Below are 14,123 nucleotides of genomic sequence, written 5' to 3'. Positions count from 1 at the left end.
TAAAGTCAGAACTAGAAAAGCTATAGCAAAGCTGGGACACTGAAGAAGTAGGTTAAGAAAAAGAAAACACCAGACATGCAAACAAACAAACAGGAGAGTCTCAAGAAAGATACTCTATGTCCTACCTCAGAAGATTAACTAGCAGTTTTCTAGAACTGTGATGAGTCCTCCAAACTTTCATGCCCTAATCCTTGTAAGAATGATGTGTATTTTGATCTAGTTATTTCTGATAACTGAGCCAATCTGATGGAAATGCTCCCATATGCTGATGCAGGACCTTCGTGAATTACTGTGTGAAGATGCCTGCTTGTTGCCAGTAGCCTGGGACCTGGAGTGCTTTCTTGGAACTCTCAAGAGTGGTTCCAGGAAAAGTCACCCAATAACCTTAATTCAAGGAAATGAAACTCTTCTGTTTTGTACTGGCTGTTTGAAAATATGGTCACTTGAGTGAAATAGAATTTCTTCCAAGTACTACATCATGGTATACTCCTCAACATTTACTGCAGTTATACATAGGCATTTGACTTGTCTTGAATCTCACAGTCCTAGAGTTGGTTTCTGTTTGCTGCCTGGAGCTCACTTCCTGGTAGTGATCTTAGCAAGATGCATCATCTTTTTCAACTCACTGGAGACCATCTGGGGTTCAACAAAAACCTAATTTGCAAGATATCTGGCAGCAATGAAATTCCCGTTTATAACTGCTTTATAATCATGAACAGCACTCCTTCTGTATAGGAGCAGAGTGGCACAGGCTTTTCTTGAATCTATACTTGTGCTTAAAACCACACCCCCCTCCTAACTCATGCACAGATGTTGGGAAAACAACTGTAAAGAATGACAGAGGGGCAGGGTCTCAGCGGCCTGGCAGACACTGCGGTGAGGAATGAGGAGGTATCATGAGGGAAGAAGGGGGTGTATTCTGGAAGCTTGGAATTAACATGGTAAATAGGGTAAGGAAAGGGACATTAGATAAGATATGGGAGATCATAGAGAAATAAGCGAAGGAGGCAGAGCAGAGAGTAGGAAAAAAGGAGACAGGATAAAATGAAAGGAAAAATGGGAGAAAATGCAGTGGAGAATACGAGAAAAAAGGAGCTATGGAAGAAACAAAAGTGAATGACAGTGAAATGAAAGGGAAGCAATAGAGGGTTGTTTTCTGGGTATAGAATCTGAAATATAACTACCAGGGTTTGAATCCCAGCTGTCAACCTTTCAGAATAATGATTATGGGAAATTATGACTATCAGCCTCAGTTTCTTCTTCTGCAAAATGCTGTAATAATCCTACCTAACGAAGTTGTGAGAATTGTGTGATCATGTGTGTCATCTTAGCACAGAGTGTGGCACAGAGTTGGTGTTACTGTTAATGAGGTTAGAAGAGAGGGGAACAGAAGAACAAAGGAAGAACAAGATGGAGGAAGTAGGAAGGAGAGATATTTAGATAGTAGAAGAATGAGAAAGAAAGAAGTTAATTTCTCCTAATGATTTTAACCTTTCTTTACCCATATTATAATTCAAGTTTCTATGCCCACTATATTATTTCTACATGTTTTAATGACAATTGGGAAAAAACAAGTACATATTGAATATCCTTTTTAAAATGTATTTTTATATTGAACTAACCTACAGTAGGTTGTATTTCTTTAAGAGTTGAAATTATTCCCTGGAAATGAGTAAGATCAAGGCTACATGATGCTAAACCAGTCATCCAAAAAACCCATTTATTTTCCCTTCCTCCTTACTGAATTGACCGGCCATTTGATGGAACTAAATGAATTGACTGGTTATTCTGAAATGTGTTAACCCAGCTATAGCCTGTAGGAAGAATAGAGCACCTAGTGTTCTTGGTGATGTACCTTTCCAAGTTTCTCTCCCCAACACTAACCACTTCCTTTTACTTGAAGTCATTTTGCTTTTCTCATTAGTCTCACAATCCAGGGCTAGTGTTGGGTACTGAGGCATCCCTAAGCCCAAGACCATAAAACAATGTAATGGAATTGGACCAAGTATAAAAGGAAGGAACTATGGAGTTAGTTGTCCTTACCCTCTCAAGAAAAAAAGAACAGTGGAACGGTTTTTTGCTCTCAATTTATTTTGAGAGCACGCACACACAAACATGAGTGGGGGAAGCGCAGAGAGAGAGAGAGACTCCCAAGTAAGTAAGCTCTGCACTGTCAAGCTCCACGCTGCCAACGTAGGGCTCCAACTCACGGACCATGGTATCATAACCTGCGTCAAAATCAGGAGTTAGTCGCTTAACTGACTGAGCCACCCAGGCACCCCAAAGAGATCTATTCTTATATTAGGGAGGAGATAGGAAGCCACAGCCCAAATCAGAAGGAGAAAACGCTACATACTCCTTGCATAAGCGCTCCAAAGTGCCCTTGGCAGGGAGCTGTGCACTTGTCACATCACAGACATGCCTCCTTAAAATTTCCACAAAGCTGGAGAAATAGTGTGCTCACAGACTTGCAGTGAGGTGATAGGCCAACCTTCAATGACCATGAGTTAGGCTACTCTTAAATGCCATTCAGAATAAACCGAAAGGAGTTTTATCTTTTTCACATACACATGCCCTTCCATAGGACCATGCGAGTTATTTAAAATAGTGGCCAATGAACCTAGGCCAGTTATGACACTGCTTCTCACATTTTTCTCATTCAGAGGTAAGACAATAGAGAGGTCTCCCACTGGTCCCTTCTTTCACGTTATTCCCTTCTGTCAAAGGGGTTAAGAAGCACAGTTTTATTCTATATTCTTTCCTGTGCAGGAGAAACAAAGTTTTCAGTGTTGCCTTCTACTGCCTTATGTTTTGCTTCTACACTCTATTTAATAGCAATTTTAACATGTTCTGAGAGATCTGTGTAAGGACCTCTTGACTCCAGGTCTTTTGGACACGGAAGTTGATCACGATGGTGTTCTAGCACCGTATACTGCACAGTGAAGACACAACAAAAGAATTAACATCTTATTGGGGAGGCAACAGGAATAGAGAGGCAAAAACTACAATTTTTAGAACAATTTCATTAGAGTTATGCCAGAGGTAGCTATGGGGGCTATGGGAGAAGATGGGCCTGGCCCAACTTGGGGAACAGGGCAGGTCTTGGATTCAGGTGTCATTGTACCCAAACAATTAGGTGAACTGAGCCAAGAAATTAAGAGAAGAAAGTGAGGGGTACCTGGGTGGCTCAGTCAGTTAAGCATCATGGTTCATAAATTCGAGCCCTGCATCCTCAGCACAGAGCCTGCTTGGGATTCTCTCTCTCACTCTCTTTCTACCCCTCTGCATGCATGCAAGCTCACATTCTCTCTCTCTCTCCCTTCCTCCCCCACCCTCTCTCCTCTGTCTCTCCCTCTCTCTCTGTCTCTCTCCCTCTCAAAATAAATAAAAGTTAAAAATAGAGCAAAGTGAGTTCTAGATGGTAAGAAGAGAGAAGCAAATGCAGATAGCTATGAAACATGGCACACATGGACGGAAGAAGTTGGCTACTGGAAGAGGCAGGTGGTCCTGTGTACCACTGCCAAGGAGATCAGATTTTATCTTCAGGCTTATCACAGAAGGGTTTTAAGCAGGGAAGAGACATTCTGAGACTAATTTTTCAACTATATCAATTTGGTTGCACTGCAGAGCAGACAGCAAAGTTAAGGGGAATACACAAAAGACAGACTATTTAAGAAAGTGGTTCTCAAATGTTTTGACATATAGTAAGAAATACATTTTCATGGAAAAAGGCTATGAATGTTTGTGTGTATGTCAACAATTTCAGAAAACAACACTTATCCTTGATATTATAGATGTGACTTTACATTGTATTACTTTCTATTCAATTCCATGATATATATATATATATATATATATATATATATATATATATATATATATATTACAAAATGCTAAATGCAACTGACAGTTTCAAAATACTACTTCTGTATTCTGGGGTGAGCTGATGAGTACCTGATCTGGAGAAATATCATTGGCATGGAGAAGAGAGAACAGGTTTGACAAATATTTATGAAGTAAACTAAAAATATAGTTATTTATTTGATAGAGGAGTGTATGATTTCCAAGTTTCAGTCTAGGATAAAAGTGCTGCTTAATTGACAGGAAGAACAGATCTGCAAAGAAACAGAAGTACAGTTTTGAACATGTTGTATTTAATTTTTTAAAAATGTTTGTTTATTTTTGAGAGAAAGAGAGAGAGAGAGCAATAGAGTGGGGGGGGGGGTCAAATAGGGACAGAGGCACAGAATCTGAAGCAGCCTCCAAGCTCAGAGCTGTCAGCACAGAGCCCAACGTGGGGCTCGAGTCATGACCTGAGCCAAGACTGAACGCGTAACGGACTGAGCCACCCAGGCGCCCCTTCAACATGTTGTATTTAAACGGTGGAGTATCATCAGGCACTGTGCTTTTGTAAGAGTCTGAAATCAAGGAGGAGTTCTGAGGACAGGCAGTTTGGGGAATACCAAGTTTGAAGGTAAAACTACATAAGTATATGTAGGCATCTAGAGAGTGCACAAAATGAGAAAAGCAATGAGCCAGAAACAGAATGTTTAAGGAGGGGAACGGGGGAGGTAGACATAAGAAGAAGAGTAGTCAGAGCAGCAAAAAGAAAGTAGAATCGTTTGGGAGAGAATGGTTCCTAATAAATACGTGTTGAATAAATATTTACAGGATAAATCAATGAGGAAAGGGTTTCTGACAAAGGTCTCTAAGATCAGGGCAGAGAAGGCAAAAAAGAGCTCCCTGGACACCGTAGTGAGGGTGGTGGGAGGAGGTGTGTATGAGGACGTCCTCCTACACTGATGTGAGGAGTGTGTGGGAGGTGAGGAGGTGGAGTGGCTTGACCGAGAAGGAAAGGGCAAAGAAGCAAGCCAAGGGATCAGCAAGGGTTCTGTTACCGGGCTTCACTATTGTTTTGTTCTGTATTGTTTTTATGATTGAGACAGACATGAATAGGGAAAGAGGCAGGAGGACAGGAGAGATTGAAGAAGAGAGAAAAAGAAAGGAAAATAGAAGGAGAAAGGTCCTGGAGATACTGCGAGGAGAGGTCCGAGGGCACAGATGCAGGGGTTGACTTCGAGCAGGAAAGGGATGGGTTGCATTACCTGCTGGGACCGGAAGGGAGAACAGGATGGGTATGGATGGCAATGAGAGGATACAGAAACTGGGGAGGTTCATGTCTTCACAATGAGTTTCTTGATTAGGCTGCACGTGAAGGCATTTGCTGAAAGGTGATGAGCAGCTGTGGCGCCGGGAGGCTTCACAAGGGGAGGAAGTTGGGAACAAGCACCAAGAGAAGTGAGAGGGCACAGAGCAAGGATGAAGTGTCAAGTGGCACTGAGGGTCCCGTTGAGGTGAATGCCTTGACTTTATTTGAATCCATCTTGGAGTGATGTGGGATTTTTCCCGCCGGAGTTCAGATAAGGATGTGGAGCAGGCAGATAAGAAACTGACAGTGTTGGGTTTTTTCCTGAGAGGTGTAAGGAGAACAGGATGGCAAAGAATTTGAAATAGAGCCTGGGAAGGCAAAAAGGAGAGGAAAGGAGATGGAAATTCCCAAATGAGGGGATTGCCGGACAAAATACTCTATTTCCCAGTCTCCCTTGCAGCTACACGTGGCATATGACTGAATAAGCCAAAGGAGATATAAATAGAAGCATGCTGTGGGGTTTCTGGGAGTTCTCTTCCAAAGAGAGGGGATGTGCTATTCTTCTTCTCCTCCCCCGTCTTACTGCTGGCAATTTAGATGTGATGGCTCTCTACATGCCATCCTGGACCATGGAGGCAAAGCCCATACTTCAGGGATGGTGGCGGAATTATCCAAAAGAATCCTAGATCCCTCACAATGCTAGAGCAGTCACACCAGCCCTGGGCCACCCACTCTGGCTCTCTTTTATAGGAAAGAGAAACAAACTTTCATCTTGATTAAAGCATAATTTTTCAGGTCTCTTTCATTCCAGATGAACCAAAATAGTGTGCATATATAGTGCCTGGAACACTTAGAAGGCTGCCTTGGAAGAGAATGTTAACCCTCCACTGTGTAATGCCACGTAAGGAGCACATTTTACAGTAAGCAAAGAAGCTTTGGTCTTTTTAGGAGATTACAGGCTGCTCTTGATTTGAATGGAGAGGAAACAAAAGCTGACACTTGCATTTCTTCATTAAATTTTTTAAAAATAAAAAAAAAAAGCCACATGGATGTTATTGCTTTTTTTCCTGTGATGGCAAGCAGTCGTCTCTATACTTTTTGCAAAGAAGTGTATTAAAAGTAAGGACAATATTAACACCCAGCATGACACATTTCCACGGTCTTACATTTTTTTTTCCTTCCCTGAAGGGTCAGAATTCCCATCAGGCGGCATAAAATGAGTGGTCTAAGCCCAAGCCTAGTAAATCACTGGTATTGCGTTGTTTTTAAAGTGACCAAACAGCTGTAGTTTTCAAGGTCAGCTGAATCATCTGCCAGGGTCACACGTGTTTCACATGTCAAGAAACGTATATGGGTTCCACTCCATGCAGGATTGTATGGAAAAAGACACTTGCAAACAAGTGATCTGAGGACATGTTTCCAAACAGCTGCTATGGTTATGTGGATAAGAATTACTACGTAAACTGTGTTGAGGACTCTGTTTCCAATCACTCAAAAAGAATATTCATTGCAATTCATGATGTCCACGCTGAGAGGGCCAGTTTGCGATCATGAAGACACATAGTAAGTATTCGATTAGGATACAAAGTAACAGTATATGATTGCTATTATAATCATAGTGACCTTTTTCCTGTGCAAGTGGGAAGAATGTGTACTAGGTATAAAAACAACACCAACCAAACACATAATTAAGATGGAACCTAGTTAAATAGCTAAGGATGGAGGACTTCAAGTAACAAGACTTGGCTAATACTTCTCCCTCCAATTCACGCTGCAGGCAACATTGACTAGAAGCTAAAGACGTGACTCTTGGATGCTAATAACTTCCTTAACAAGCTGGAGTAATTGGTATTATGGAGCCAGACTGATGGCACAGGGAGGGGATGACCTCAGGATTTAAGGAGTTTAGGAACAGAAAAACATGTTTTTTAAATTCACATTTTAACTCAGAGCATAGTTAGAGATGTCTGGCTTCAACAGAGAGAAGGAAAAAGCTACTGATTTTTGCAAACAGCTCCTCCAGTGGATTGCACTATCTCAAAATGGATAATTGGCTTTGAAGAGTAGCTCTTAGATTGAATTTTTATTCAGTTCTCATAATGTTCTTGGTATGTGCTCTTCAAAGCCCACAATCGGCCTCTCATCTTGTTGATATTTACTAGTCCTAAGGATCTCTCATGTGTGAGACATGTTGAATGAAGACTGCCTTCTGACCAGTTAACCTCTCTCTGCATGTTTCAAGGTTGGCTTCTGTATTCTATAAGCAAAATAGCAGGCACCTCCAAGTCAGCAGAGTGGCGCAGACAGGCATAGACAAATACTCACTCTAGCTAAGTATGGGCTCCAGTCAAGCTGGAAAAGGTCTCTCAGCTCTGAGTCACTTAGACAATCAAGTCCCTGAACATGTTTCTGTCCCTAATATTTTGTTGCTCTAGGCAACCATCAAGTCCACACGAAGACTTCTGCCAACTGGAGAGGATGACGAGCCAGGGGAACCAGAATTTTCTTTTAACTCTTTGTTGAAAATTCAAAATAGCAAACGGTGGGTATCAAAGACATTCTCTAAAGGATCTATATTGGGAAAAGTGGAATTCATATATTGGTTTAGTGTATCTTTTCACCACTACTTAAGGAAGTATAATGATAGAAAATAAAGGCAATCAGAAGCATGCATTTTTAAAAAATTTAAAAAATGCACAAAAGAGCTGGTTGGATTTTTAGATATTTTTAGTAATCTGATATCCTCATTTTATTGATGAGAAACCAGCTTAAATTACGGACCCAAGGTTAAACAGGGAGTTAGTGACAGCTGGATTTATAGCTTTGGTCCCTAAACACTGGGGTTACTGCTCTTTCTACAAGTTTCACAAGTCCAGTGCCACATGCAGAATGAAGGAATGTCAGTAAATCATAAGTAATCACCTCTTTTGTAATAGCAAATGGTCCTGGATGAAAAGGGCTACTTTCCTGGGTAACTGGAAGCAGTCCTAAATGTCTGCAGCTATGTAGTGATCATCCAGGAGGGACACATAACTATTCTAAACTATCTGAAAAGCATTCAAGGTCTATCATTGCTCATCTGAATTTGATCTTTGCTTCCTCTGAATTCTTAAGACACTTACTCTCTGTGACACAATCCTGGGAGTATCTAAGATTCTTGATACGTTTTTCATATGTACAATTATATCCTGCTAAGTCCTTGTAGGTAGGATTAGGTCACATTCATTTCCATTTCCCTGAAACCCAGAGTACAGAATTAAACATGTTTTTGTTCACTGGTTGATGATAAGTCACTATTAATTTTATTAGCTCTAGTAGTTTAGTAACAATCTACTTATCCAGAAATGGTCTAGGAACGTATACTATTCAATACCAGGAAATAGGTGTAAAGAACCCCAGAACAGTCAATAAATGCATTTAAAGACTTACTTGTTAAAAAGTGGAATCAGGTCTATAAGTACAGAAAACAAATTGATAATTCTTAAGTGCTACTTCTTCCAGAACACCTTCCATATCTTGCTTTAGATCTCCAGCAGAGAAGTACTAACATTTTCTCTGCCTTTCTTTTTAGAGGTGCCATTTGGTGCTTGGGCTCGAAGAGACAGAGATGGTGGTGTGGGAGTGGCTCTCCTAGTTTTACTTTTTCTTTGTAGGGAAACACCTAAGGAGATCTGTCACACTTATGAATCTAACCCCTTTGAAGGTCTTATTTGAAAGCAGATTGTGCTACACTGTGCACAAAGGCATTTTAAATTTGCAGGTGTGACTGCCCAAATTAACAACAATACTTTGAACTTTTACAGAACCTTTCATCAAATGATATCAAAACAACTCAGCTTATAAAGCCTTAGGAAGCTGGTGGACAAAATATCCTATTGATATATAACTGGGGATTTACTGCATTAGCTATGTTAGTGATTTGTCTCAAGTTCCCAGACAATGGTATGTTTAGGCAAAGGATACTATTTTCTGCGGGCTACATCTCCAAATTGTGATATTTAATCTTGAAAAATTAAAAAAAAACAATCGTTTTCTTTTCAAATTTTTTGCTGAATTTTAGTTACCAGTTCACATGGACTTGCTTGTCATCCTTGGGCAAGTGCCGTGCTATTCTTTTCTCTATTGTTCCAATTTTAGTATATGTGCTGCTGAAATGAGCATAGAACCTGATAATTATTTTTCCTTCTTAATTTGGCCAAGCATAGCTTCTTTTTGGTGATCCAGAGAAAAGCTCATAGAACACACTAAAATGGACTTCACCTGTGGTGAAGGAGAACCATACTTACCAGTGGGTTTTAAATGAACAAAAAAGTGTCCTACAAATCTGTTTGAGTCTTCTGGTTATTATTATTTAAATGTGTAGCTGTGTAGCATGTTTCTCCAAAAATGCAAATCTAATCTTTTTCTGTTTTTCTCCTTCTGGCTTCCTTCACTCTTTTTCCTCACATACATTGCCCTCAACTGGGAACAGGGGTGCAATCCTATTTTCCCAGATTTTAAATCTGTTGTAAAGTAAATATGAGCAATATGTGTCTGAAATGTTTATCAGACTATGGTTTTTATTTGGCTTTGTCCTAGCATATTAGTTTTTTTTTTTAATTTTTTGCCCCATTTCAATGGTTTCTTTGATGTCTTGTTTTGACCAGCTGCTGAGCTTTTTGTGGCTGTCCATTTACATCACTTTAAAAAATGGTACATAAATGAAATTTGAACAAAATGAACAGTACTTTCACATTGTTTCAAAATCAAACATGTTCCTAAGGAATCTGATTTATGGCAGATGGAGAACAAAACCTTCCAGAGGGAGGACTGTTAAATGAGTCTTAATTGCTTGCATATGAAAATATAGTGACTAAGATTGTGTGCACAATTAGGAATTTAAACATGTAGAAAAGAGCTGGCCGTGGAAACATTTTAGCAGGCATAGCTAGTTTGTATGAACACAGACAATAGAAGACAAGTTAGTAAAGGAAAATAATTTTAAAAGAAATTTAGTTGTTTACTTCATCATTCCTTATGTCAAGCTTCCAATTGTAAAGATGATTCATTTACCTCTGAAACTCAATGTACACTAAAAAAAAAAAAAAAAAAAAGAGGTTTATTTAAGAACTAGAATTTCTTTCTCAGTCCCTACTATGTGCCAGAAAGTAGGCTTGGTGCTTATTCATCTCATTTAATCCTTAAAATAACTTTCTGAGGTAGGTTAATTATTAACTTACATTCTACAGATGACAAATTGAGGCTCAGAGAATAAGTCGCTTCAAAGTGAAATGGCTATCAAGTGATATATCCAGGGTTCTCTGTATTTATTGAATGAAACCAAAGCCCAGCTTCTTACAGTGCCTAGCTGTTCCCCTGGAAAAACACATACCTTTCAAAAAAAGTAACGCTAAGGGTGCCTGTACTTTCAGTTTTGCGTCAAAATGCTTTCCTTGTGTTGGGTGACATGGCGTGGTATGGCTGGGTGGACGGGCCAAAGTTGGTCAGGTCTGGGAGCAGGGGTTGGGACAAAGATGGCAGATTTAGACACAGAGGCCAGAGCTGGGTGGCCTCAGAAGCTCCGTCAGGGTGTTGGGTTGGGAGGGCAGTGGTCAGGTGGAAGGATCTAGTCAAGAGATTCAGCGCTTCAGTGGCTCTGTAGGCAGCCACTGTGGGGGCAGTGAGGTTCCACCTGATGGTTCTGCCACAGTACGCGGTACTCAGTCTAGCTCCCCACAGCTAGGGTTTGGGCCCTCCTCCTTATGATGACCCGGATGTTCCAAATGCATAGTACAGTGTTCTATCGTGAGCTTCCGTTTGTCTTCAGAAATCTAAGTCCACGTCATGCCTCTAATGGACCGAAGTGTCTTTTCCATGGGACCTCAAGTCATCCTTCAGATTCTTTCTCCTTAGGAAATCTTCACCTTCCTGGAATGGGGGTATAGGCTGTTTCTAAGGACTTTGATGAAGGTCACTATGTGGATATCCAAAACTAAAGATCAAACAATGAACCTTCAAATAAACGTAGAACCCCAACTCATTCATATACTGGGGTCTACTTACATGTTTTTTTCTCAGAAAGTTGAAACGCTTAAAAACAATCTGTCTCTATTATTCTGTATTCCTTAAAGTAAACCCAGACCACAGTTCATTTAAATTACTATTAAGCCAAGATCATAGAAATGTAAATTATTCCTCACTTTGATTCCTTATAAGCAAACCGGGAGCCACAGATCATGAAACTCTGTATAGAACTAAGCATAAACGTGTGTGTTTTAAATGGTCAGGCAATCAAGTCACTTTTGTACCTTCAGAGGAACTGGATTCCCAGGGATACATTAATGAACAAATGTCATCCACATTCCTAAGAACCTTAATATTATAAAGAGCAGCAAGCTGAGAGATATATATTAGCAAAATAAAGTGTGTTGTGGCCAATCTTCTTTTCTCACCATAATCAGTAATAATTTGGGGTCCACCAACATGTATTTCTTTTTTCTACCAGTACCCTAATTTGTTTCAGGAAATCATCTGGTGTCTCCATTGGATAATTGTAATAATAGCATAGTCCAAAGTGATTAAGTGCTTCCTATGTGCCATGCATAGTGCTTAGTTTTCCATAACTATCATCTCAATTTTCTTGAACTCCTTATGAGAAAATTACTACTATTATCCCTACTTCAAAAACCAGGGACTTGAGTATATGGAAGGTTAAATGAAGTGTTTGAAGAAAAGCATCTGTAAGTGGCAGAGCTGGGATATGAACCCACATAATCTGGCCTTATAACTTACGCTCTTGGTACAACCTTATGTTACATAGTGTGGGAGAACAGCCAGATGTCCTATTCTCCTTTAGCCAAGACCCAAGACCCAAACTAGACCAGTTAGACCCCTTCATTGGAATTTAACTCTTAGACATCTTAACAAAGAAACTCAAAACAGTTATAGGAGGCTCTCTAGATTGCTCCTGCCATGAGAATTTCCCTTCATTTGTGCCTTTCTAGCACTCTGAAGATGAATGGAGTCCTTCATCCCTGATCCTTCAGCCTCCTGACTAATTCTCAGGGAATTGGAAATTATTTCCAATATTCTATTTTACTGAAGTAAAGTAGATTCCATTTTACTACATTCCATTTTACTTAAGTTAGCAGAGTTGGGTTTTACCTTGCACTGGAGGATCATTGCTGATGTACCATCATCTAAGGGAAGGGTATAAGCCAGCCTAGAAGAGAGCTGGGTGAGAATCCTCAAAGAATAGGATGCTGAAGGACTGTAAGTGCTCAGTGATAATATGATAGACACAGTGAGAAATAACCTTGTAGTATAATGCCAGGTTGATTTCCTCTGCTTCTCTTTCTGTTGAAATGATGAGGGCTTGGGCCCCTCTCTCAGCCAGTAGGGCTGGGACACACTGGCCTTCTCCTTTATCTCCAGGACCTTCAGCAGTTTCCAGTGAAGAGAACTGTGCTGGGAAGATCTTTAGAAATGCAGACTGTACAAGGTGTGTTGAAGAGGCAAAAAGACTCTGAGAGACCGTTGCATTCTTCTCAGAAACTGACAGGATTTCAGATGAAGCTGACTCTTTCAAAGTGTCCCCTGTGAACACCTACCTATATGCTTGATTATTCTATATGTTGCCATCACTCTACAATCCTAGGACATTGTCTTGGGATTTCCTTGCCACGTCTGTTATACTTCTTCCAAATGCCTCAAAATTGTCTTACCCTTGGAGTGGATTCATTTCTAGAATTAGCCTGATCCAGGCTATTCTGACATCCTGTTTGCTGACTAGCATTGGTAATCATATTGGAAATAGTATTTCTTGTCAAAAGTGAAGCATGACAGTAAACCAATGAGGTGACTCTTTCCTCTCTGGCCTATAAGCTATTCCCAAAACTATTTCCAAAATACTCTCAGCAGTGGCATCTGGACTAAAAACAGGTACATTTTACAAAGGTAACTACTTTGAGGATCAACATGAATGGCACAATAGCGTCTACTGATAGTTTTGTAATGCTCATTGATATATAAGGCGCTTTTCACCTTTTAGTAAGAGCTGCCATTTATTATTACCAGACACTGTGACAAATTTTCTACATGCATTATCTTGTGTAATTCTCAAAATTAGGAGGATATTATTATGAGTATCCACCACATTTTAACAGAAAAGAGTCAGGGCATAGAGTAAGTTGTCGAAGGTCACAAAGCAGGTGAGCAGGAGAGCACGGCTTTCGTGAAACCCCGATCTCCTGACTTCTGAGCCCTCTTCTTCTCTAGGTTCCCACTTGTACATCAAATTCACAAATACAACTTACAACAATGTGTAATTTTTTTTTTCAAAATAAAAACCTGCAGGAAAAGAAAACCTAGGTCTATTTGTATGTAAACAATTCTTGTTAAACAGCAGAGTCACACAGTCAGAGACTTGAAGTGTCTCAGAAGCCCTTGCCTGTTCCTCAACTTCAATCTCTCAGTTCCAGGACTAAGAGTCCTTTTCTGTCACCCTCTCTAGTTATTTGGAAGACATTTACTCTTTTACAAGTCTGTCTTCTACTTTCTCATGCTGTTAAGTTTTCCCTAAGTTCCTGAACTGGGTCCCCAGGACTCTTTGCAGAGTCTGAGCTAAAATCCCAGCGCAGACAGCTTCCTGGTTCTGTAGGAAAAAAGGCCTCTCATCCTGACTCATTTCTTCCTCACTCCCTTCCTCCTGCCTTTCCTGATTTTAGCTATTTGTCTATCCAAGCATTTGTGAACCCTCTGCTTTCTTTTTTACTTAATGCTCTTTGTCAATCAACAAAACACATTTGATCTTTTTCAATTCAGAAAACTTCTAGGATGATGGTTCTAAAGCTCAGGGGAGGTATTTTATGCCTCACTGGGTCCCAGAGCCTAAACACAGTCTTTCACAACCTAGAAACAGAGAGAAAAAGGGCAAACCCAGGAGGGCACACAGAAAAGAGATTCTCCACATAGACAATTCAGTGTGCAATATGCA

At 40.2% G+C, this 14,123-nt stretch overlaps 1 protein-coding gene and 1 non-coding gene across 14 annotated transcripts in view; both read right to left on the bottom strand.

Annotated features, from left to right (window-relative positions):
* Positions 1 to 14,123, bottom strand: part of PDE4D (phosphodiesterase 4D) — a 1,391,688-nt gene that overhangs the window by 160,932 nt on the left and 1,216,633 nt on the right. The window lies entirely within an intron of this gene.
* Positions 9,202 to 9,310, bottom strand: LOC112861826 (U6 spliceosomal RNA). Its single transcript, XR_003223715.1, has one exon. It is a non-coding gene; the product is annotated as a U6 spliceosomal RNA (small nuclear RNA).

This window comes from Puma concolor, chromosome A1, assembly GCF_028749965.1.
Source record: "Puma concolor isolate L17-30 chromosome A1, mPumCon1.1.hap2, whole genome shotgun sequence".
In the NCBI taxonomy this organism is placed as follows: domain Eukaryota; kingdom Metazoa; phylum Chordata; class Mammalia; order Carnivora; family Felidae; genus Puma; species Puma concolor.
The sequence above is the reverse complement of the archived record's forward strand: the minus strand, read 5'-3'. Positions and strand labels throughout refer to the sequence as shown.